This window comes from Mya arenaria, chromosome 14 (genome assembly GCF_026914265.1).
Source record: "Mya arenaria isolate MELC-2E11 chromosome 14, ASM2691426v1".
NCBI classification, from domain to species: Eukaryota; Metazoa; Mollusca; class Bivalvia; order Myida; family Myidae; genus Mya; species Mya arenaria.
Genome location: NC_069135.1, coordinates 50,183,008 through 50,210,895, shown reverse-complemented (window position 1 = coordinate 50,210,895; position 27,888 = coordinate 50,183,008). Strand labels below are relative to the sequence as shown.

General features: G+C 33.1%; 1 pseudogene; it reads right to left on the bottom strand.

Annotated features, from left to right (window-relative positions):
* Positions 1 to 763: 763 nt before the first annotated feature.
* Positions 764 to 27,888, bottom strand: part of LOC128216204 (QRFP-like peptide receptor) — a 30,142-nt pseudogene continuing 3,017 nt past the window's right edge.

Here is a 27,888-nt window from a genome sequence, read left to right as displayed (position 1 = left end):
CTTGTATTATTCATTCGGAAATAAAACAACCGTCGATCATGTCTAACTAGACACATTATTCACTCTGGTTTATCCTCTTCATATATACAATATTGATATACAATACCGCCATTAGGGAATAGTGAGCACTGCCAATCAATTCATTTGACTGACTTAGGTATCACGTGACAATTATAGCCGTGTCGGGTAATGTAGAGATATTCAGTGTCATTAAATCTCGTTATGTTCTTGTCTTTTCGGTCCTTAAGAGCTTGATAATGTATGGGAACGATTCTTGCACGGCGGTTCAAGAACAGATGAGACCAGCCAACCGTTTAATATTAGTTCTTTAAATCAATAGCACTTAAGTATTGCCTTAAATCGGACCAGAAATACATAAGCTGGTCCTGAATAAAATAACTTTTAAATGAAAGGTTAAATAAATTTATGTTACCTTTAAGAATGATAATGCCACCAATATTTTTTTATATTAAAGACGTAATACATTGTGTTATTTCAAGAAAATATTGAAACATTTTGAATGAATAAAGGGAAAGTAGGAAAATAGTTTGTCGATCCACTCTTTGTTTGCCGTCTTTTAATCTTACATTGCTTTTCAAAAGGCTCTTTCACCGGGTATTTTTCTAAATCACACCGGCAGTAATATAAGACTATATATAATTGACTTTGTCACCATGGCTATGAAACACATACCTATTGCCAGAAATGTGTTATACGTCTTTCTGCCGGATAACGACGCAGTATCCAACCCAGTGGCAAGGCCCTATGACATCGGCCATGGATCGTCGCACAAGTTCCCAACCTGTTTGGACAATGTGACTGATTTCTCTTTTCTGACAACCAGCAGGGACGTGGCGACAGCAATGTCGTTGACCCAGATAATGGTGACATAATAAGTTGCCTAAGGAAGGGTTCACACTCTATCAACATAGGGACAACGGGATTTGAGGACGGTTATATCCATCATTTAGCCGTCGTTAAACGAAATAAAACAAACACAAGATACATTTAATCTGTCAGAATGTTCCTTATATCATGCCTACTGCATGAACTCTTCATGGGAGCGTTCTAAACTTAGACATGTAAGTCTAGAAGTTTTATTTATTTGATTTGTAAGAACATACTTTCGTAAATGCGGTTCCCTGTTCCATGTCCTAAAATGTTCCTGTATTTTTTATTTTATTATTATATTTCTGATCGCAGGCAATATTCCTCGTAGATCTTCAAGAACCCCACCGCCTTTTGAAATAATGAAATGCCGGGCAAAAATAATAAACAACAATAAACTGTCTCCGTAGATGACACTTCGGTTTTATCAGTATGATGATCTAATTTAAAAGGTTTTTGGAAACTGAAGTTTTGAATTAAAGTAGAAAGTATGGAAAATGTTGCATCATCAAAAACAGTTGAATTAACAAAGAGTTGTTTGTAAAGAATGAAGCAATTAAAGGCTAGCACACGTTCAATAATAAAATTTAGTAAATTATTTATAGTCTTATTTCCACTTGCATCGCCAAATATGTTTATTTAATAGTTGGGTTCTCAATTCCTACAATGATGGCCTTTGTTTTGATCCAAAAGCTACAATGGTGAATGCTGATGCTAGGGTAACTCATTTCCTTTTGTTTTAATCCTGTTCATTGCATAATTTATTTGTTATAATGCTTTGTAGGGATGATCCTTTTGCCTTTCGCTTTTGAAAACATTCTAACCCCAGTGATACTAGGCGTCCTAAACGATTAGTTTCCCATTTTTCTGTTGTTTATTGCAAACTTAATTAAATTAATGATGGTTTTCATGGATTATCGTTTCACCGTGTACATTTGATCGTCTTCTTTCATCAATGATGAATAATGATGGTAAGAGATATATGCGAGTATTTCCCTCGGTTAAATGAACATCTAATACGTTATCACATGGTTTTCATTATGGATCATTATTTCACCTTGCGAAATACCTGACTAAATGCACTTGCTACCCAGACAATAGACACTTGATGATATCGAGTTTGTAACACCCAGGAGTGGATCAAGGAGTTAACGTTAGTGGCGGATACTTTTGGGGGCAACCTAGACAATGTAAAATAGGCTCTAAGCATGCCATCCGGTGTGCGAGACCCCCTCAATGACCTTTTGGCTATTTTATCGTAAAAGGTTTCATTCTGATGTTGATTATTCTGTTAGAGTCTTCAATATTGACATGAAAAGTTCAGTTCGATAATTTGAGGGGGCGTACCATCCCTGGATATGCTAGTGAAAACTATATCTGACAAATGTGAAGGTAATCCATTGAATAGGGATGAGTTGCCTAAAGCTTTTAGCTATCAACCAAGTCATTTGCTATGGTACATTAGCAGAGAGCATCTCCTAGGTTTATTTAATCGCTTTGATTAATGTCGTTGCTTAGATAATAAGAAGGGCTTTAACATAGCAGTATGCGAGCCTATGTGGTACTCTGCCAATACACCAATTGGCAATGTAGCTTTTAATATTGAGCTTGGCCTAATGATTTCCCCCAAAGTCGTTGTAAAGCATGAAACATCTATTTCTCTTAAAATACGTAACATGTGTTTGATGTCAGAGAAATCGTCTACCTGTAGGGATGTTTATGTTCAGTATATGAAAATAGTTAACACTTAACAGTACATTTATCCATTTTGTCGGTACAAGGCACTTCCAGAAAGAAATACGACTTTGTAAAATGAAAAAGGTTTACCCAGCCACACGAGACATAGCATTTTAAGTGTTCTCAAGCGTTCAGGGTCTCTATGTAACATGCTCATGCTATAACTATAGCATCAATCAGTATGGAAATTGAAACACGATTCAAATTTTGTTAATGCCATGTTACAAATTTTCACAGAAAATTAACATCGATTGGTACTAAAGTTTGATTTCCCTTTTTAAACACGTTATCAGTTTTATCTCACTCGACGAAATAAATATAATAAATGACTTTAAAATGAAACGGTTATTCTCGGAGCTGTGCCAATTTCACCAAGACCATGAATAAGAACCAACAGTGAAAATATAGACGAAACAATACGTATATAGCAACTTATAGTTATAGACGAAATATTCTGTATAACCAAATGGTTGTATAGAACGAGTATAAAACACAGAGCAGAATCATAATAAGACCTTTTCGTCCAAGAGAGGCGTACACATTTATACTATTGTTAAGAAACTTCGATGATTGATTAATTGTTCTTCGAGATAAATTAACACTGTGAATTATGTTTCGATGTGTGTCGTTTCTAATTATGAATGGGTACACGCCCTGCAAGCAACAAATTGTTCCATACTTATTCAGTTTAGAATTTAATTAGATTGTTTAAACAATATGTGAAGTGTAAAAATACAAACTAGAACTTGCACACTCTATTGCTACGCATTGCAACCGATACATGTTCTGAGCGCTTCTATTTCATATGTACTAAGAACATTTGATTGTTTACCTATCGTTAAGAAGATCACATAATTTTGCATATAAAAAGCGTACTTAATGATAGCATGTGCAAAATATATATTTCTTTGTGTATTGCCAAATTAATTTGTTAATCATGGCTTTCGTTATATACTTTTCAGACAACAGGTATTTAAAACCATATAATACAGGTTGTTGAACTGTTCTAAAGACTTGCTGTACTAGACAGAAACAAACTGTTTGTCTGTCTGTCAACTCTCTGACTAATAGTAGACAAAGTGATTTGCTTTACTTATTTAATAAATATATCACCAATATGTGTATTACAGTTTTGACTTCTGTATAAATACCATCGCAACTAGTCGAGTTTAATGTTCATTAACTTTAGTTAAACCTCTATTCTTTTAAAAGAAGTCGAGATAGTGTTATAGTCTAAGTTTCGATTTCGTCGTAGAAACACTTAAACTTTGTTAAACCCAGAAAATACCTTTTTAAAATGTGAATTTGAATCCTGTAAGCATAAACCCAAAAATATAAAACACACTCGTTGTAAATTTTATAAGTCTGGCTCCAATATTTATCGTTAGATGCCCCTGAACGTCTGACATCCTGGAGGATTAAGCTTATTGGTTTTGACATACACCAGAATACCAACATATAATCAACACAGGACATAATACCAACAATAAACATGATAGACAACTGACATTATCTAGAGCGACCATGAAGGATGAATTTGGGTTCGACCGGTATGAATTGGCATTCTCTGGATGAAAATTTACATTAACCATCCGGTAATTGTTTAACTCGATAAGTATTTTTCAAGGTAGGTATAAATTGAACAACATGTGCATTTCATCCATGAGGTAGAGCACAAAATCAGCCCATACAATGAAAAGTCTGAATATTGTAACGCCTTACGGTTCCGCTGGTTTATTGTCAGGCGTGTATAGTATGAAAAGTGTGTTTCAACGGCAATTTTGGATTTTGTTGATTTTTCTATCTCAAACATTGGGTTACGCAGTATCATTTGTTACAACTGGTTGCATCGGTTATATCGAACTATTTTAAAGTACAACTTCAAACACGAGTTTTTAGCCCGACGTATGATCAGAGTAAGACGGTTTCATTAGTTACAATGTGTTTAATGATTGTTAATGACAGAGCTGTTACAGGAAAAGAGTTATTTGTTGCAGACTTGAAAATCTACTATATATATATAATTATATCTAAGTAAAAAAAACATACCGCAGTTCTGTCTAGCGCAATGCATGCGTGGTGCCACGTGTTATTGGTAAATTCGGAAATGCGCGTTCGATATACTTTGAGGAACATATTTTATTTGACTATGCTTATCGTTTATAAAGAAAAGTAGAAAGTTAAATGCCTTGATATTTAATTGATGTTAGTTTTGATATCAATGTTCTATTTCAGGGCTCACCAGGACCAAAAAAGCCATTGGACTAGCCGGAATGTGTGCGGTCAGAATATTTGTTTGATGGATGGACACTAGGGTTCAAAGAGAGATGAAAAATATATAAACGCTGATATATCATAATTAAATCACATCAAATTTCAAGCCTAGGGTCTTTGAAGACTAACATGTTTTACCTTCTTTATAGAAATTACATATGTTTGTGTTTAAGTATTGTGTTCGTCCTAATATTCCATCTCCCGTTAACTTGCATATTTAAAATGTAAATGAATTTTGTTTTGATTTTTTAAATTTAATTCACCTCGTTATGAAAGAAAGCAGTTTTTGCACGAGTGACTTAAAAACTCGCTCGGATATGTTTTGCAAATGACTGTTAGGATCAACCAACTGCAAACTATTTTCTACATACAAACATCTAACATAGTATAATGATAAAAGTATAATTTTAACAAGCACTCGTGAACTGAATTATCACGTATACCATTTTCTTCAATGTCGTGACGTTCAGACACATATTAGACAGTAATTAAGATTTAACTACCAACGCAAAATATGTGTTTTAAAAAATATTTAAAACTTTGGTAGATTTGTATTGCAGAAATGAGTATTTTTATACATTAACGTATGTCAGCTCTAGAAGAAGATAAATGAGTTTATGCGTCTTCCGAAAATTGTTTCTAATATAAAGGGTCTTCGTAAAGTAAACTTCTCGATTAAAGAACATTTTAGGAATTAATAAATGTTCTTTACCGTAAAAAAATCAGCTGTTTACATCTCGATTTTTTTTAAATATATTTGTTGTATGGGTTTAAATAAAAAGTGTTAGGAAACGTTGCACAAACAGTTCAACATTTTATCGCATTTCCAATTTATGCGATGTTTTCTATCAACATAGAAACATTTGAAAAGTAAACTTCACAGGGCAGTATCTTGCAAGTTCTAAATGTTAGTTTCGCGAAATGACTGCAATGGCGTTTAAGTGATATTGATTTGATGAACATTTGAGCCTCGTTCTGCCCGGTCACTTATTGGAGTATTTTTGGCAAAGAAGACCATTTGATTATACAGCAATGTGCTGACAAGATTTTGGGCAAAAACGATTGAAAACATGTAAAATGTAAGATGCGGACATATGAATGTGTTTTGACACTACGTGGCATGTTGTTGTTTGTAATCCACCTTCATTGAAGGTCAGCAATCGGTAATCTTCCTGAAACATAAGTAAATTTTAAGTGGATAAACGTGTTAAGTTACTATTGAACGTTGTGTAAATGAAATTAGATTATATTTTATATATGCTCATGGCCAAGCACATCTGGCGGCTGATGAAATGATACAGACACTAACAAAGTCAACGTTTATTGCACGACTTGTTTCATTCGAAACAGAAGACGATTCCTTAAATTCAACAGAGTTTGTTTCGTTCGTGTGCCCTTTTTTCAATTAACCAACAAATATCCACATACATTGCATTGTAACATTTGAAAGTTAACATTTGAAATGATCCGTACAATAAAAGTTAATATTCATTGACAAGAAACAGCAAGACGTTTGCGAAACATATGATCAAATGTAAATGCAACTCCGCAGTGGATTGTATCATTGTATAGTTTCCAATAACAGGAATGTTTTGAATAAATAACCATATATAAATCTTAAACAAAAACGTAAAACATTGCTAAAAGGTCGACTGTAAAACGGGAAGGCCAAGTTCTTTTGGAAGAATTTCGTTCAATTCAATTGAAAGCATTTGGTAATAAAATGGCCATTGTTCCAATGTTACAGAACAGAACTTAATTGTGTATGTTTAATCATACTACCGAAATATATTTTAACGCATTTCCGTATTATTAAAATGTTTATTTATCAAAATCGCTATATATGGAATGATATTATTAGTAATGAAACTGACCTGGTTTCGTAGCACAAAGCACCTTGCAAATATAGGAAAGAAACACACACACACACACGCAGGCACGCACGCACGCACGCACGCACACACGCACACACATACACATATCACACACGAAACAAAAATACACTATTATTTCAATAATTTAATGTATTGAAGCGCTAAGTTAATTTCAAAACTTAGTATCATCACAAACGTACTTAGTTATACAATTTGCAATATTCAAGATTTTGGTTTAGACGGACAGGTATGAAAATAACAAGAATCAGACAGTTCACTTTACAATTACTAACAATTTCCGTAATTTTCTTTGAAGGGCCCTTTAATGTTTCATTAACGACCTCATATTTCTATGTCGGCTTTATATGCAAGAGATAAGTTTTGGTTGTTAAGAAATGCAATATAAGAAGAGTTTTGAAGAATACCTTTATACTTTAACACAATATTATTTTTGCTGAAGAAAGAAAATGCCTGACCATTCTTACCTTGATTTCAAAGATTGCACACCGAACTGTAAAGGAACTAGGCTTCAAACCAAGCGGTGATTACTGGCGATGTTTCACGCTTGTTCATAGGGACCACTGACCGAACGCCTTTCTTAATAGTTTCAATTAGGATTTAGCTAGTTGAGACGCATACTTACCATTTGATTATCGGGCCATGCGTGCTAGAGGATGCTGTGTAAACATTGTTGTGTTGAACCATTCTCCCGTGCAATGAAACAAATTTCTGGAAGGGCAAGACCTGCGAAAAATTGCGATATTTTCTGCAGGACACACACATATTGTTTAAGTGCGCATGTTTAAATAGGTTCAACTGTGTAATGATCTTCAGTACCCAATATTTCTGAACCATGTGTTATTATTGGCGCATCTTTTTATCAAATCTGATAAATTATGCCTTCTGATAAGATGACGAAGTTTTAGCAATTTTGATAAAGACGAAATAAGTGACCGCTTGTTCATTCGACATTTTAGAGACCGATTATTGTCGTGATTAGAATAACCTACGTGTTGGAAAAAACATTTATATCTACCAGTCGTAAAAGGCTTTCAACACGTTGTGAATTCCTTTTGCGACATCTATCGTTACTACTGACATACTAACATAGGGTATTTGACAAGATTAGTCATTCAAAACGGATTTTTTTTTAAAACAAGTCTCCTATCTCTTTATTTTATTAATACGATCATTGACGTAATAAATACTTTTCGTATTGAATGACCACATATGTGGTTTACTATCTATATGAAAACAATTCATGAAACTAGGTCAAAATACTAATTTTGATACTACAATCTACTAAAACTATTCAGTTCTCTATACTCACCGGTTGCAGTCGGTTTGTCCGGTACTCGGAGTACAGGATGACGACCTCCAACGGCAACCAACAGAAACAAAGCGTGGCCAGAATCATCACTAACATCATTACAACCTGTGGAAATGATAACTGTTGTAGTACTCTGATGTATAAAGCTCGTTTTAAATTGAAAGTACTCGATTGCAAACAAAATTTAACAGAATTTATTTTTTTAAATTAATATCGCAATATCGATTTACCAATATAGCTTAAGCGCGATAAAAAACTGAACAGGTCAGCCCAAAATTGTTTAAGCGGTAACAAAGAAAAGAAATGAACGCGTATGTGAGCCGCCTGACATTTTTAAACAAATACAGAGAAACTCGGCTTGCGGTTAAAAATTTACGTGTGAACTATTTTAAGACTACTTCATCAAGGTATGGGCATTTTGTAAAATAGAGTAACGTTTATTCGATGGCAAGGGCACATGTAAAATGTGTGCCTTAAGTCGCCCAGTTGAAAGGAAGGCTCGTACAAAATAATACATCATAGACGAAATATTTTAAACGAGTTAATCGGCAAGCCTACCAATACACCTGGAAAAAAGCTTTTAAAAATGTCGTTAAAGGCAGTATACGTGCAAGTCAATGTACAAGTTGAGTTTCGCAACCACTCTTACAACTAAATTGAGCGATATGTGTACAATGTGTTTCGAAAATAGCGATAAATTTTAAAGTGAACATAAAAGTATTGAATCTAAATACGAGTTGCAAGTTGTTTGGAATCTTTTAATTGCTCATCAAATCGTTTTGATGCAAATATATTTACACTTAACCGATGTATGTAATATAATGTAACCTAGACTACTTATATCACTTGAATACATGTTTTTATATTGTTGATACAAAATATTAGTGCAACTCTAAGGTTACTTGAAAGTATAATTTAGTACAATTTCGCATTGTCTACATTTTATATCATCTAAGCAGTGCTAGAAAAATGCTCTTTACAAAGCTTACATGTTTCAAAATAAAACTTCGGTCCAATTAACAGAGAAGCGACATTTCCAATCCCAAGACATTTCGTTTAAAAATAACTCGTAAATCGCATCTATAACTAGTCATTTATTGCCTCACGTACAAAGCTTTTATTGCCTCAAGTGCAATGAAAGTAAATACAAATCTTCAAGTAGAGCGACTTCATTTGGAGGATGTCACAAAAGATAATAGAAAAATGAACAAGATCGTTCGGTGACTAAACACGTATCCGTCTCGACCTGTTATCCCGAAGGATACGTATAAACACACCCAACACGATGTGATGCAGGTCACTAGAAAAAAGCGTCCTATAATAATATCCCCTATGTACTTCCAAATTATAAATGGTATTTCCAGCTTTTGTTGTCATTTGATATTTACTTATTATGTTCTTTGTCGAATGTAAACATGTATTTAATAAATGCATTTCAGTATTGCACTTTTTTTGTAATATACGTGTGTTCAAGATTTGAAATCCAAAAATTATGTTAATTATATTTATTGTGATAATTGCAAATGCTTCGAGTTTAATGACAGTAAATTTATTTTACCATGGCTACAGTTACTGCACTTCGTTTATATGTTAATGTATTGTCTTAAGTATATGATATGTAATTGTTTAGACGGAAGTATCGCCTTTTACAAATGTGAATTATCAGAACCACTACAGTTCGCTGATGTTTTCTAAATCCTTTTGTTTTGGTAAGGGATTCATAAAATTGTGTAAATATTAATGATTAATACGCCTTATTTCTAAATTCCGTCATGCCTTCAAAGGGGCTGAACTTTTAATGCATTATTAGTTTAACTTATTTGAATTTAAAGCTGCACTCTCACAGACTTGCCGTTTTTACAACTTCTTTATATTTTTGTCTTGGAATGAGCAAATGTTTGCGTAAATATCTGCAAACCAGTGATAAAAGACTGCTGACAAAAGATCAGATCGCAGATTTTTATATTTCCGTTCCGAAAATAATGTTTTATGGCTTCGACCGTTCCTTACGGTTTAAGAAAAATGAATACAATATCAATTTTTTAACTTAAATTTAAAAATCTGCAATCTAATGTTTTATCAGCAGTCTTATATAACTGGTTTACATGCATTTTCGCATAAATTGGCTCGTTCCAAGACAAAAAAAAGTTGTGAAAACTTTCAATCTGTGAGAGTGCAGCTTAAATGACCAAAATAACCATGAGATTTGTGTACAGATAGAAAAAATAGCAATATTTTAGGGCTTTTTTGGATGTTGTGGCCTCGTAGCTATCAATTCTTAAGTAAGATTTAGACTGTACACAAAACATATGCTTTCTTTGTTATGATCACTTGTAAATGTATGATGTACTCCTTTTAAGTAATACAATTTTCGAATCTGCATAATTTGATCTAATCACTTTTGATAACATTCGATCAGAAACACACTGACTATCTCAGTAAAGATTCTATCATGAAATGGCTTTGATATTAACTTCTGGCACAGTCGTAAATAAAATATTGATGCTTAGTAAATTGCGATGCTACTGTTAATAAGAAACCACGGTTGCTCTGGGTCTAATTTGATCAATCAAACCATTGAGTCCTATTTGACCAATCAAACCATTGGGTCTTATTTGACCGATCTAACCTTTTGTTTGGTACCTGTTTGACAATCAAACTATGTGTTTGGGTCTCATTTGAACAATCAAACCATTGGGTCTCATTTGACCAATCAAACCAATTATTTGGGGCTCATTTGAACACTCAAACCATTGGGACTTATTTGACCAATCAAACCATTTATTTTGGTCTCATTTGACCAATCAAACCATTGGGTCTCATTTGACCAATCAAACCATTTGTTAGGAAATAAATTATATGACTGCTTGGAATAACCCATTTTCAAAAGTCGACCCTACGTTTCGATCGCTTTTAAGAGGGATTGCAATTACCCATTCGAAACAATTTAGCATATGATACGAGTGCCAATAAGAGCGACCCTAAGTTTAATCATGATCCTAAGATGATTTTGATGTGATATATCTTTCTCTGGGTGGCATTGACAAATTCCAAACTTTACTTTCAATTTGCGAATAAACGTTATTTATCTAAGGATGGTCTGATTGGAAAAACATTCTACGGCTTTATTCTTATTTTGAAAAACACCAATCATTTTAAAACAAGTCATAACAAATAAATTACATTCCAGTTTACGATTGTATCACTTGATTGTCTTGAAGACTAAAATCGGATTTAAATTGTATCGTGTACTTACAGAAGTAATTTGAAAATGAATTGGAAACGAGTAAGAGTAATGCTATACGAGTTTTTGACAAGGATGAAATTATCTTAAACGCCCTGATAAAGGCGGTTGGGTTTTTATTAACATAAATTTGAATGTTTTCAATTCTTGTATCGAACAAGAAATATAACTTGTAATATTCAAAAATGATTACGCACATCTTTTTAAGTCGGAAAAGCTAATTAAATTCTAAAACAAGGCGGTTTTACGTGTATTATTCGTTAATTCTTGAATATTTAACACGCTTTAGCAACTACTTAATTGAAATCCGTGCCTAGTCACCTTCGTAAAAACGCAGCCTTGCGGTTAAAGCTAACTTTCGCGAATTCACAAGAGATATACGATGCAAATTTGTCATCGAACTTTTTGTTAGTAACACACCGTTTCCGCTTACAACGATATCGTATCACTAACTCGTTAATAATGTCGATCTCATCTTACTAGACACATTATTCATTGCGGTATATCCTGTCATTCTATATACGATACCGCCGTTAGAGAACCGTTAGCGCCAATCAATTTATTTGAGGGGCTTAAGTATCACGTGACAATTATCGCCGCGTTGGGTAATTTAGAGATAATCAAAGTCATTAAATTTTGTTACACTCTTGAGGTTTTGGTCTGGAAATGGATTATCTCGTTCCGATCCCTGTAAGGCGAATTCCTAGCAAATGCAACCAAACCTTAGGCTCGCCATAAACATAAATATACTGCAACGTTGACTGCACAATATAAGAACTACTTTTTTCTTATCGCAATAACTTTTAAAATAATCAAGCATGAAATAAACATATGTGTTACAATTGCAAGTGATTTTGCAGTGAATACATTGAAAGACGTATGGCTTTGCATTCTGTTCTTATTAACCACTTTTGAAACATTAAGAATTACGCAAGTGAACATAGCTAAAACGTGTATCAATACCTGTCTTTTTAACCTCTTTTGGACTTTGATTTCTTTTGCAGAAACTCTTTCACCGGAATCTCGCTTAAACCAAACCGTCATTATAATAAGACTATATATAGCTGACATTGTCACCATGGGTATTAAATACAGAGCTATTGTCAGAAATGTATAATACGCCTTTCTTCCGGGGAATGACACAATATCCAGCCCAGTGGCAGGGTCTTTGGTCAAAGACATCGGCCATGTATCATCACACCAGTTTCCACGTGGTTGGACCATGTGACTGATTCTTCCTTTCTGACAACCAATAAGGGCGTGGCGACAGCGATTGCGCAGACCCAGATAATGATGATGGAATAGCTAGCCTTTCGTTCGTGATGTGAGCCTTCATGGCGAAAACGATACCAAAGAAGCGGTCGCATGCTATCAGAATGAGGGAGAAGATGCCTGCTACCATTGAAATCACTGAAATAAAAATGAGACGATGTCATCTTAGATGTAAAAGTATCGAAAATACAAGATATGCTTTGTAAATCTCCTTGTTGGTAATAAAAACCACTACACAAGGTCTCAGTTTGATTAATCGGATTGGCATTTATATCGCACATTTCAATGCTACCAAAGGTATTTCTGAACTTGTTTATTACCTTTTAACCATTATTAAGTGATACAGAACATACCACAAGAGATATTTGATCTGATAGAATTTCCTGAAAAGCACGGCTTTTGAGTTAAAAATGCATTGAAACCATCTAAATTTAAAGCTGTAGATCTGGAAGCTTCATTCCTATTTGATTTTTTAACATAGTGTAAGACAATCTTAACTAACTTCGGCGCACAATATTTCCTAATTGCGGTGCTGATTATTTCCTAACTGCGGTGCACAATATTTCCAAACTGCGGTTCTCAACATTAAGTAACTGTTTTATTTCTTTTCGGACAAATGATAGCCAGATGCGTTTTGAATCTTAGATTTAGAATAAAGTGGTCATACATGCATAAAATAACGAAAAACCCGAGAGGGAAACATGCCTGCACTTTTAACTTAATCTTGATAAGCCCTTACATCTTAGCTGGTGAAAACTTCCAAATGCAATGCTAAGACTATAACGGTACTGATTTAATGGAAAACAACACACCAAACGTGGATGACTCCTAGAAGTAGGTCTCCTTTGTAAACTAAATATTGTGTGAGACTTCAAAGTTAATTGAAAAGTCAATTTATTAAAACACACTATTTACCGGAATATGTGAAATGCTAACATAATTAATGATTTGATGTGATCTGATTTACATCGATTACCACTTGAATTCACTTGTATTTCTCTTTTAGGATGATTACATAACATGTGCTTCAAATAGTATATTTAGACATAATGTCAATAGATTGTCGGGCAATATGACATCTTTTAAGTTAGAAAGATGATCTTCAATATTTGGAAAATTAAGTTTTCAACAAAACAATCAATTTAGAGTAGAGAGTAATGGTAAAATTGAATTGTACAGAATGTTGTTTGTAAAGATAAAAAATAAAGCCGATGATACTTTTTATGAGAACGCGCACTAGAATGTACTATTCTAAAGTTATAATCGAAGGTTTAGTGTTGTTATTTACTTTCCTCTTGCATCTCCTATACCGCACACCTAATACATTTCTTGAATAGATACGTCCTCAATGCCTTCAATGATCCTAGGCTTACTATGCGATTATTCTCTTTTTTCACTTTTATTTATTTCACAATCAATAAGTTAATGATGTGTTTCAAAGAAGATCGTTTCACCTCGCGCAATAGATTGCATTCTAAATACAATCATGGTTAAAATGATTCTTAGCGAGCTTAGAGATTAATTTCATTTTTTCGCTTATGTTTATTGCACAATTCATTAGTTAATAATGGTTTTCAGGGATACTCGTTTTACCTTTCGCTATTACTGCTAAAGAACAAAGTTTCCAAGACAACAGACATTCAGAACGATGCTAATTTATATGGGGACACACTTAGGGGCTACTTAGGTCATGCGTCCCCTCCCCCAGGAACTAAAAACACGCTCCAACGTAGTATCAGGTATGCAGGACATCCACAGATACGTTATAGCTTATTTTAGTAAAATATTGTGCATCCTTATGTAAATTATTTAGATTGTGTTCCATATTGACATGATAAGTTCACTTTAATCATTTCATAGGGCACACGCTACATGGACTCAATTCTCTGTCTCAGCTATGAAGTTGTAACATTTAATCTTGAGCTTGGTCTAACATTTGTTTTTTTCAAAGTTCGCTGGTTGCTTTTGGATGTGTCTAATATCACAGGAATCAAATACTCCAAAATTCGAAAAAGAAAACATCAGCGCTGAACGAACAACTATTTCTTTTTGGTACAAAGAAAGAACTACCGGAAAAAATATGACATGATCCGGTGAAATATCAAGGGTGGCTCGGGAAACCCGAACCAATGTTTTGTTACCTATATAAATAATGTTGTTAGACTGCTCTCAAGCTTAAATTGTATAGACTACATGAGCTTAAAGTAGACAAACCCCATTAGTTTACGACTTTCTGTTCAAAGAAGGCCAGCAACTCGTGTACTTGTTTATCATTTTAATGTACACGGAAATATCATAGCGGAAAGTCTAAACATTGCAAATATATTGAATTCTTCATTACAGGTAAGTCCTGCCAAACTTCAGTCTGCTTATAAAACAAATATATCATCCGATACCCGCGGGTATCCAGCATGGACATTAATGAAAACCAAATGATATTACGGAAATCATATCTAGAGCTTTGAGACTCAAACGCAAATACTGGCGCAATCACAGTAGATGAAAGGGCTGGTAATAGTAAACGAAAACTAAGTCATCATTTACATATGATTATAAACGCTTTGAAAATATACATTGAACTTAAATATGTTAATTAAAAAGTAAGAGAAATTGGAAGGTTGTTCCTAATTTGAGTAATTGACTATTCGGATGACGCCTTTTATTAAAGCAGTTGCCATATATAAACAAGCGTTTGGTCATATCATATCAGTTGTTGTAAAACTCAACAACACACATAAGCACAAACTTATATATAATTAACTAGAAGCAGTCCAGCAGACAAGATAAACAAGGGATATACGAGTTATGAAAATCGACTTGTCTTTTATATGAGAGTTTTTTAGAGTTACTGACGCCATAAATCACGACTAATTGCTGATCTATGTGCAACAATATACTTTCCATCTTAAATATCCATTGTACCTCTTAAAAGACACTAAATGCCACAATTTTATGATAAAACACATATATTTCTATGACAGAATTAATTGTTTTTGACAACCTGGGTCAGTTAAACATTGTTCGACAAGATTGCGTAGCGGATATAGATTTATATATAAATCAAAACGTTAAGTAGGCCATCAAAAAATGTTATTTCGGAATATTTTTAGTTCTTGCTTTTATACCGCAAACTTACGTTTTTTTTTATCATATTTGACATTAACATGACGTTATAAATGTTCCAGTCAATACCATAAACCTATTCTATGAAGTTTTTGTAATATGTTTGTGCATTCCTTCCATGGTTAATACATAATGTAAGTAAACTATTGTCCAATAGCTAAATTAAATATATTCAACACAGGTTTAAGCGTACTCGCACATTTGACATTATTTTTTGCGTTAATTTAGAACTATTCTTTAACTTTAAACCGTCTCTGGCTATGCCCATTTGGATATGTTTGCGGTCATTGCGTGTCGATGATGATTTGTATTGCGTAGATGATAGTATTATAAGAGCAATTTTCGTTTTAAAAATTAACGAAACGTATTAAAAAATAAAAACAAACTATAGTTTTTCAAACCTTACAACGAACGACGTATTTTTATTTATGTATTTTTTTTTTGGCAATTTGTTTAACAGTTTAAGCTTCTTGAAGGGCTTAGCCATTTTATATTGCATTCACTTTTATGGTATTTCAAATATGCCTTCGGCAATAAGTGCAAACATTTTCATTGTTCCCAAACATTCCTTTGAAATTGCTCTTTGGCAATGAACGAATATAAAATTTCAAAACATTGTATCTAAAAACGAAGACAATCCCCTTGTTCCTAATTTTATTCGAATACTTATAATATTCAACACAAATAAAGTTCACATAAACATGAAGATACTATGAAGTGCATCGTCAATTGTTGACAAGTTTATTGGACATTATTTCCGTTTGATCGCTTGGGTTGATGACACTGTGACGTTTTAAATTACAATGAAGGTTGAATAATCACATTTCTTTTTTCCCCTTAGAAACTGTTCAATTTGGGTTAATATGTACATTCAATAAACATAGACATTTTTAAAGGATATATTAATGCCACCTACAAGTATAATCGTGTGCAATCATTTTGTCAATGGAACGACGTTGCGATTAATCATTGCCACACAGACCTGTTATTATTTCGATCATATACCAATAGAAAACTCGTATGCCTATGTGAAATGTTGCTAGATCTCAGTTAGTGTTTTGATAAACGATGTCAGGGCAGCAGCATCACCTCTATCAAACGATGCAAGCAGTCATACTTGTATGCATATTATATTGTTGTTGTAACATGATTTAACAGATCATAAGTTTGTCTGAGAAAGATAAATCTAAACATTTCATTTAAACGACAGCCCGTTTGCATGTGCCGTTCATCTCTTGGTTTTTAGCGATACTGAAGGCATCGTTTACAAAGATCATTAAACCCGGATTGTTTCGGAACGATCAAGATATTGGCACTTCTTTCCGAAAGCATATTTGAAATACCATCTAAAGTTGATGTTACATTTAAGAACTTAGCACCTCTAAACACTAATAAAAACACACTTTCACAGTTCAACATATTACCTAAAAATCAATTTAGGACTCATCAATCTAAAGAAAGGGTGTTATTGGGATGAGTGTTCATTACTTCGTTAAATAACATGATTAACGAGTTCGTTGAACGTGAAATATTTGAAGATGTGCCAAAGTATTTAATTCAAATAAGTACAGCTAGATCACATTTGTAACCATTTAACTAACAGAGTAGAAAGAAATTTAAAAAAGGTTATTTAAACGGGTACTCAAGTGTATATACCTAAACATTGATTAGGTGTGTACGTATATAAAATTATGTTTGCATATCAATGATTATCGTGTTTTCCAATGTATTGATCACTGATAGTCTGCTTTACTGAGGTCACTGTGAGATCTCTATGCCAAAAAACTATATACGGGAAACTACAGAGACAAGCCAGCTAGCCAAACATTCCACATCTTTATTGTTAAGAATGACAAGGTTCAATCCCTTGTAGACACTTAATGAACGAGAAACACAAAGCGTTGCACTACATGACAGACAGATAACAAAAAATTAAACTTTTATATAGAGTAATATGATAAAAATCGCATTCTGAATAATTCGACTGATTAAATTTTATAATAGTCATTAATTAAGGGATTCTGGAAAATGACACTACATCTTCGATTTGAACTTAAGAAGTAGGTCAGAGGAATAAACGACAAATGATATATAATTGAGGAAGTACACTTATTTCATTGGAAATGTTGCGATGACGTGCATAATGGCTCGAGATCTTGTCAGGCACGTTCTGACATGTTACCGGTCACCAGAAAAGCGTTATATCATAATATACGAAACAAATTGTTTGTTATATATGTTTCATTATTCAAGGTTGTGTTACACAAATTTATTATCTTGTAAAGAGGACAAGTGAATATTTTATGTATATTATGAATATTTTATGAAACATCATAATGCTTCTTCGGTTACGCGGAATAAACAACGGAGCTTGATTTAATTATGATATAAAACCGTATATGCAACTATTTCATTGTTTCTATTTGTCCCCAGAGCCCATCTGTAAAGACTCACATAATACATATCAGAGATGTTTATACCATATCTCGTTTTAATTGTCATTGAAATGTGCAGATTATAATATTTATTCGGTGTTGTGGAAATTTTCAAAAGCTAACTGCGGAACTCAGTATTTAGTAACTGTTTTATTTCACACAGAAAGTGGTCCTTCAGGCATAAAAGAAGGAAAGATAACCGTTCTGAAACATGCCTGTATATTTTACTTAGTCTAGATAAACTTTTAAATCTTAGCGAAATGCTATGATTGTAACATTATCATTGATTAATTGGTTAAAAACACACCAAGCAAACTGTGTGGAATAAATATTGTGCAAGCCAATGCATAAAAAAATCAAACAAGAATTTGGGAAATGATAACATAAATAATAAATTGAGTTTTTACAGCGATTTCCACTTAGCTTTACTTGTACATGTGTTATAGAAGAAAAAATGATTGTTAATATTGAATTTAGATTTAGTCTGATTACATTTAATATGCTTTACATGGCATATTTAGACATGATTTCAATAAATAATCTTTGAAATAGACATCTTTAAAATGGAATGGATGATCTCAAGTATTTGGAACATAACGTTTTCAACAAACTAAAGCTATAACAGAGACAGCCCGCTCGACTTTTCCGCCGCTTATCAGTGTAAGGATTGAGATGTTTTGGCGAAACATGCATGACTCACTGTAAAATTAGCGTTCAATGCAATACATGATGTATTTGCTGAGATATTAACATAAATGTGGTTAAATGCAAAATTTTAACCAGAATTTCTAAGTCGAATAATAAAGGGCCATTATTTGCAAAATACAGTTATCAAACTTGGTTATTCAAGTAGGTTGGATGGTTGAGTATCATTATATAAAGTCTTAATGCAAAACATCAAGTAGTTGCTGAGATATTAATCTGTGTGTGCTAACATGTAAAACCTTAACCTTAAGTCAAATAATAAAGGCCCATTTTTGCATTATGTTCAAATAAGTGTTATATAAATTCATTAATTTATTAGGTTAGATTGTTGGGAATACTTAAAGATGCCTTAATTACTCATATTTCATCAATTACCTTTCATTGATAAACGAACTAAACAGCCTTTACTTGTGAAATAATGTGTAAATTTAAAAATTAATAGCATACATGTTGTGACTACATTACACTATTACTTCTTCCCAAAATTCGGCTATGAAGAAGTAATAGTGTAACGTAACCAAACCTGCATGTTTTTTTTTTTGTTTTTTTTAATTTACACATTATCTCGGGAGTAAAGGCTATTTTATTCGTTTATTAATGCAAGGTAATTGACTAAATATGAGTAAGGTTGATTGTATTATTAACTACAATATTATAAAAAATAGACTGGTTTATTTTCAGCAGTGTACTGCACGTTTGTGTTGAGATTTTTGGGGATTTTTTCAGAAACTTGATCAAATTTCTCCAACAAGATGCATGTTCAGATGAGAATAGTGGTTGCAATTGAAAGATTGAAGGTCTATCTGCATGTTGGCTGCATGTTTTTGTTTCAACTTTTCGCTTGGGTGCTTTTGTAGGCATGCTTGTCTTAGCTGTCACCTTTCGATGAAATTGGAGTTGTTTCACTTTACTCTATTTAGACAATTCGAGATTTTCTGACTTTGTAAAAGTGCAGTAATTCATAGTTATTTCATGCTAGATCGTTAGTAGGAGTGACCCCTTTGATGAATCTGAAGAAATAAATATATATTTTAGGTTATTTTAGGTTAAATGTCACTAAATTTTGTAAAGGTCAAAATTCAGCTCATTCCCACAAAATCACTGTGCACAGTTAGCACTCATTTATATATAATTTACCGCAAACACTCGTTTTTTATATAAAACGTTAATATAAGACAGGTTTAAGCGTACTGACTCTTTTTGAGAACTTTTTCTTAACCTTTAACCGCCTTTGGCTATGTCCATTAGAATATATTTGCAGTCATTGCGTGGCGATGATGATTTGTATTGCGTAAATAATAACTTTTCCACGAATGACGTTTTCTAATTTCTGTTGTTTTTTGCAATTTGTTTAGCAGTTTAAGCTTCTTGAAGGGCTTAGCCATTTTATGTTGCGTTCACTTTTAATGGTTTTTCAAATATGTCTTCGGCAATAAGTGCGAACATCTTCATTGTTACCAAACATTCCTTGGAAATTGCGCTTTGGCAATGAACGAATATTAAATTTCAAAACAATATATGAAAAACGAAGACAATTCCCATTGTTCCCAACTTAATGACTATACTTAAAATATTAACGCAAATAAAGTTCGCATAAACATGAAAAAAAAAATGAAGTACATCGTCAAATATTGACAAGTATATTGGACATAATGTCCGTTTCATCGCTTCGGTATGATGACACTGCGTCGCTTTAAATAACAATGAAGATCGCAGAATCACGTTTCCTTTTTCCGCTCAGAACCTGTCAAAATTCAGTTATGAACTCTCAATAAATTGGCAGACATTCTTAAAGGGTAGATTTATGCCATCGAGAAGGATAATTGTGTGCAAGCCCTTTGTCAATGTAATGGCAAACACCTTTGGAAATAACGTGTTTTGAAATAGTTAAACGCGCGTGCTCTTAGCTTCAAAGTGTTGCTACATCTTGGTACATTTTGATTAACGATGTCAGGGCAGCCAGAGCTGACAGTGTTAATCGCCTCTAAAAACAAATGCAAGCAGTCAGTCTTGCATGCATATTATATTGTTGTAACCTTACAGAGTAGAAAACAATTGAAAGTTAAGAACTATGACGTTAAAAAACTTTCTTAATTTGAACAATGTTCTAAACATTCGACCTTATGACACTTTATTAGTATTTTCATAACCGTTCCAATTTGTATGATAATATGTAAATAGGAATATGTAAAAGGAAATTGGTGTTAAACGAATGTCTGGGCTTGAATGACCTTTAATTCCTTATATTGATTTTTTTTACGTTTGTTCGAGCACGTTTGTATAAGCATGCTTATCGTCAACACAGACAAATATTTAAAGCTGATCATATAAAGTAATATGTTTAAGATCGCATTCCAAACATTTCGTCTGATTAAATTTAATATTTAGACATGCATTTGGAGATAGTGGAAAGAGAAATAGCATCTTCGATTTGTACTTCAGAAAAAGGTCAGATAAATAAAAGACAAATGGTACATAACTAATGAAGAATTATTATTTAATTGTGAATTTAGTGATTACCTGCATTATGTCTCGGGGTCTCGTCAGGCACCTTCTAAAGTGTTACTAGTCGCCAGAAAAGGCGATAAAAACTGATTATCTCAAAATGCACTATTAATAATGTACCATGTACTATTAATAATGTATCATTGTTTATTATTAATGTTACATTATTTAAGGTTGTGATTCAAACATTCATTATCTTGTAAAAAAGAATTGTGAACATGTTATATATATATAATGAATTTGTTTTTGAAACATCATATTTTTCCTTCTGTTACCTCGTACCAGCAACAGAACTTGATTTAATTATGATATACCAATGCATATGCAAATATTTCCTGCTTTCTATTAGTCCCCTGAGTCAATCTGTGAAGACTAACATACTATTCGGTGTAGTGGAAATGTTCAAGAGCTTGATATAGGTGCAGTTTTTTATACAATCAACAGTCTTTAGGAATAAAAGTATAGTCTTTATCAAAATCTTGATCATATCTCAATCAGACTACTGCATTTAATGATCAAACAACAACTTTATTAGATAAATTTTTAATTATAAACTACTTTGTTATCATAGTCGGAAAATATTTTTGTAAGATGCATCTAATTACTCTTTGAATATTCCACAGAAACAAATCCTAATTCATTACTGCAATCCCAGTAACTTGGCATTTAAAGGTTATCAGAAGCCTTTCTCGTAGTTTCTATAATCAGAACCAGGGATTTGTGCCTTTTGGTATGTTTGCGATTGTGGCATAAGTCTCACTCTGCACTGACTAACATACATAAATTGAAGACTTTACTGTGGTTGGCGATTTCTGCCATATCGCGGCCAAAGGGTAAAACTTCGAAGTGTGACAATGTGAAATTATATTAAGTAGTGGGACGAAATAAAAATGCGGCAACATTTGCTCGACATATAGTTTAGCAAGAGTGATGTAACTTTCTGTGATATGATGTGAGTGTGTTTTGTCGTCTTATATTCGTTATGGGTTTTTAAGATATGACCAATAATTACGTTTGGGAACATCGACAACACAAAGGTAAGGACATTGTCCAGTTGCAGGCCTAGCACAAGGGCCCGTGACCCGTGATGCTAATACGGATTGTATAGATAAACATTAGCATAAAGTTGATATTATTGGTAACAGAAATATCTAAGGAAACAATTTGCCTCTTTCCGACCTACCTGCCCTATTTGTTTTGTGCATGAAACCGGAAACAAACATGTCATTTTTTTACGCCTGATGAAAACAATTTATTTGTGCAATTGCAAACGGCAATTATCGCGTTTTATGACGAGCATACTAAGTATAACTGGTATTTATAAGAACGCAATGTTTTATACAAAATTATAAGGAGTAAAACAATGTTCTGAGTTACATTTAAATAAGAAGCACTTTCATTTTTTCTCGCTCACTGACTGAATCAAACGCGTACCAAGCAAAAAATTCAACTTTTTTTTTATAAAACCAATAACTCCGATAATTGAACGTCATCTTTCGACTGTAGAACAGGTGGCATGACTTGAACACTACTTTATCAAGAGATATGGGCCTTGTCGTACATGTGCGTATTGTCACTGGCAACATATGTACCAATTTTCCTTTCAAAGTATTGAAAAGTGTTTTTGTTATGTCCAAGGTCTTAGTTATTGATTTACAAATCGACGCCACCTCCACCAACGCCGGCGACATTAACGAAGCCTATGACAAAACCTCAATAATTTTATATGAACAACAGACCAGATAACATGATGCATGTTCTGTATCGAAATAGCTTTCAGTGCAAGTTAATTTGGTTCAAAACCTGGACATTTCCTTAAGATATAATTTGTGACTTTCTACTTCATTTGAACGTGTTCAAATCAATATTTTAAAGTATATTTATGTTATATTTATGACTTTCTACTTCATTTTGGTTAATTTTAATTTCCAAATACATATTTCAATTATGTTATAAAACCTAGAACAACTATTGAACATCGTCGCCCTGATATCAACTAAAATGTGACATTTTCTCAGACAAGTCTTAGAAATAATTGATCAGTATTATAACTTCATATTTCTTTCAAGGCATATTTCTTGTAATCCATCCTTTCAAAGCTTACTTCTTGTAATCCTGTAAGCTTTCTAAAATATGGGATCATTTTAAGTGGATGTTCGTGTAATGCGATTATAAAGAAATTGCAATTAAAATAAGATTATATGTATTCATGGTATGGACAATTCTGGTTTCGTTTTAATTTTATCGATATAACATACACATTATGGTAATAATAACCGGAAAATTGATGTATGAAGATTTATTCGAACTGATACAAACACAATCAGCGTTTATTTTACACTTTGCATTAATTAAACGCAGACAACGACTGATTTAGGTAAGTAATCATGATTTTGTTTGTTCGTTTTGATCAAACAATGCGTTTACCCATATATTACATTTTAATTTTTGGAATTCAAAAATTAAAATATGGCCAAATGTCAGAATATTAAATATAATTTACATGTATATGTAGATGATGCATTAGTATCGTCAAAATTACAATTCATTTTAATTGACAAAAAATATACAGCAAAACAAACAATAGAAAGTAACTCTATGGTGAATTGAATCATTCGATAATTTTAGAAGACAATGCAGAAGAACAATCGAATGAGTCACAGAGTAGTCGTTAAACAATTACCAAAAGTTTGGCCACGGTAAGACGGAAAGTTCAAGTTCTTTACAACAACAACAATGAAGGGAAAACTGATATACAGACACACTCCTAGGGACCAGCAAACATACATCGAGTCATAGAAAAATCGAGCCAAGCGGGAATACATTCAGTATCAAGTATTCAGTCCTTTACATCCAGTTCAAACCAACGAGGAATTCGAGCCAAGTAAATTCGAGCCAACGGGGTTCGACTGTGTTTCAATTACTATTATGTAGCCATGTAACTATGTTTAAATACATAAGTCAGTCGTGTAAGTTAAATCACACTACCCTAATATATTAAGAACAGAACATACCATAGTTTTATTTGACGTATACCCCCAAGGTACATAGTCATTAAGGCATAACTTTGGGTTGGACACTTATTATCGGTTAACTGCATACTTGTTCTAACAATTTGTTTAACATTATTATCAAACAAACTGCCACAAGTTGAAGATGCCACAAATAAAAACCACATGCGGAGAACACTATCACTTTTATCATTTACACAACTGTTAGTCTAGTGATGAAACCTGAATACTTTAGCTGTGATTAAATGGTATAGCTGCTTTATGAAACCGTCCATTACTAATAAGAGATTTAGAGGTTTATGATTGCTTATATATCTATTCCAGTTAGTCAAAACTCCTCACCATAATCATAACCCTGTGAAAACACTGTGTCAATATAATGACTTTGAGATTCATCACTGTAAAACAAACCTATGATTATTTCAATCATGTAATTTAATAGGAAAATAATAGTTTTGTCGTTTCTTGGAGGTGATGAACACTTGCTGTCTTCATGAGGGCGCGAAAAAATAAATAATCTGCAACCAAGATCGGCTTTTGGAATCAATCAACACATAGCTTCGGCTGATGGGTTTTGCATCTGGTGTCTGTTTCCGGTATTGGAGTACTTGAGTTTTGATTTATCAGTTGATATGGTACTTTTTGTTCATACTTGATTGACTTTTAATGTTGGCCTCTAATTAATATTTAAGTTTAAGTGTCCTTTCATAATGAATGGCGGGATATGTATGACGTTAAGCGCTCGAATACCGGTTAAACAGAGTTTTAAACAAGCTTTTGCGGATTTTCCGATTTTTAAGAGCTATTGCCGGTTTAACAGAGTTTTAAACAAGCTTTTACCGGTTTAACAGAGTTTTTAACATGTTTTTGCCGTTTAAACAGAGTTTTAAACAAGCTTTTGCGGATTTTCCAAGTTTTAAGAGCTATTGCCGGTTTAACAGAGTTTTAAACAAGCTTTTACCGGTTTAACAGAGTTTTTAACATGTTTTTGCCGGTCAAACAGAGTATTAAACAAGCTTTTGCCGATTTTACAGAGTTATAAACAAGCTATTGCCGATTAAACATAGTTTTTCAACAAGCAATTGACGGTTTTACCGAGTTTCAAACAAGCTTTTTTCAATTTAACACAGTTTAAAACAAGCTTTAGTCGGTTTAAAATAAGATATTGCCGGTTTTACAGACTTTTAAAAAACCTATTGCCTGTTTAACTGAGTTTTAAGCAAGCTATTGTCGGTTTTGCCGAGTTTTAAACAATAAATTGTAATCCTGTTTCCAGTGACCGCGCCTATGCGATCCTCAAATATTGAGACCATTATAAGAAGTGTATAGTGTTATAACACAAAAGACACTGAAAGGACAAACCAAGTATACTTACTTTAACAAAGATACTGCTGAAATGCACAAGGATCTTGTTCTAACAAACACAAAACAAGAGACTCAACGCCTCAAGACACCACAGATTAATCTAATATCAAAATATCGTCATGATTAATATTTGGATAACCGTCTTGAACCGGTCAGAAAATCTAAGAAAAGCTAAGAAAAACTCAATGGGGACAAAAGCAGTTGGTGGAAGGCCAACATCGAATATCCAAAAATGTATCGACTATGTTAAGATATCGGAATGATGTTCTTTGTGAGTCTTCAAATTAAGGTCGTCTATTTGTTGGTAAATAATGTTAATATATATTCATATAAGAGTGAATCAGAGCTCAGTTTGTTTTGATTAGTAAACACGTATTGTAATGTAAGTATGGCAGGTAAAGCTCGCATATGCGATTCATGGACAAATAGTAGCATCTGTGTTCATTGTCATATGTGCTTCTTTATTTGTTTTTCTGTTTGATGTACGCGTTATTCTTTAAGCAATTTATTAATATCAGCGTTGCTTTACAGATTGTACATGTAAAGTCCATTGCATTTTAAATGCTAATGTTTCATTTAGACCTATTCTTGAATTAACATTATTCTTAGCCATGGTATGACTGATATTCGTAAAATACGCCTTGCTTTGTTTTATTGTTGTCAAAGAGCTATATGATAATACGAATCTTGCAGTGTCAGATTTATACCTTTTATACCTGTATTATATATAAGACACAAGTAGTGACATAAGCGACAAGTTCCGCTTTGTAACGTAGTCACTTTACGTTTTATGAATTCGCGCTTTAAGCTACAAATTTATCACAGTAATAAAACTGTATTATACGACTCAACAGTTGGCAGCGAAAAGGTTCTTATTTGAATGTTGAATCAATGTCTTAGGCGACAAGTGTATTTGTATCACAGAAAAAAACCCCATATGGTTTCTGCCACAAAGCTAATGTGGCACAATTAAAAACATTTCTTATTTCCATTTAAAATATCAACAGTTTGACGTACATTGTCACATTTCTTCTTTAACTGGCATTGTTTCTTTTGAAGATTATAACGATTTTCTCTTCGAGGAGTTGCAATGCTTTATACACACACTCTTAAAGTTAAAATCTTGGCGCCGTTCTAATAAAGTAAGTTATCACTTCTGTAAACATCATCCAACTTTACAATAATTTCTTGTTTCCTCATCTGTATAACTTAGATTCATTGCCAAAAAGAATTGTATTTATTTTGTTCATATTAAAAACGCCCTTTCCTGCCATAATATAGCACAGGTGTATCTGAATCTAGTTTAATAGGGAGTGGAATCAATAAAGCCATGTTTTTAAATAGTGTTCAAGAGAAAAAAGCATGTAACGAATAAATGTTGAACTATAATACATATGTTTGATCTATATTTTGCTTCCCGAAATATCAGTTTAAATATAATTGAATTTGGTTCAAATACGAACAGAAAAAAGACAAAGAGAATAATGTTGGGAAACAGATATACATTGCAGCATAAGAGTCTGCGCACCGATTGATGGCAAGCTTTAACTGTCTTAGTAATGCGTACCACAATGAATCCCGAGGAATCCAAAATTCAACCCATTGAACCTCGCTTACTAAGGAGTTGTTGCGGGGGCTTTCAGCTTTAAAATCAATGCATTTGTAAAAGTAAATGATTGGATCTCCGCATAGCATCGGTAAGCGGAAACAGTGAAATATATGAAAAATAGAGATATGCAATGAATGAATAAAATTCTTATAACAACATAAGAATAACTTGTAAAACAATCAATGTTGAACATGCAAGCTAAGCAAACAATACAATAAAGTGGTACACTATAGTTGTGAGATGAGAAATGACAGATATCTAGGTAGAGTACAAGCTCTTGAAATAATTAAAAATATTGACTACATAATATTATCAACGTATCCAGATACATTTTTTTAAACGAAACAGACAGGAAATAGCAATATCGTATTTTATCGCCGCATCTTTTTAAAGATAAAATGGACAAGTACAAGTGCTTTAATTTAGCGTACAGAAAAACATTTATTTATAACAAACATAGTCTTATCTCAAATAAAGGACGCATATATTTTTATCATTGGTCATCAACGAATAAGA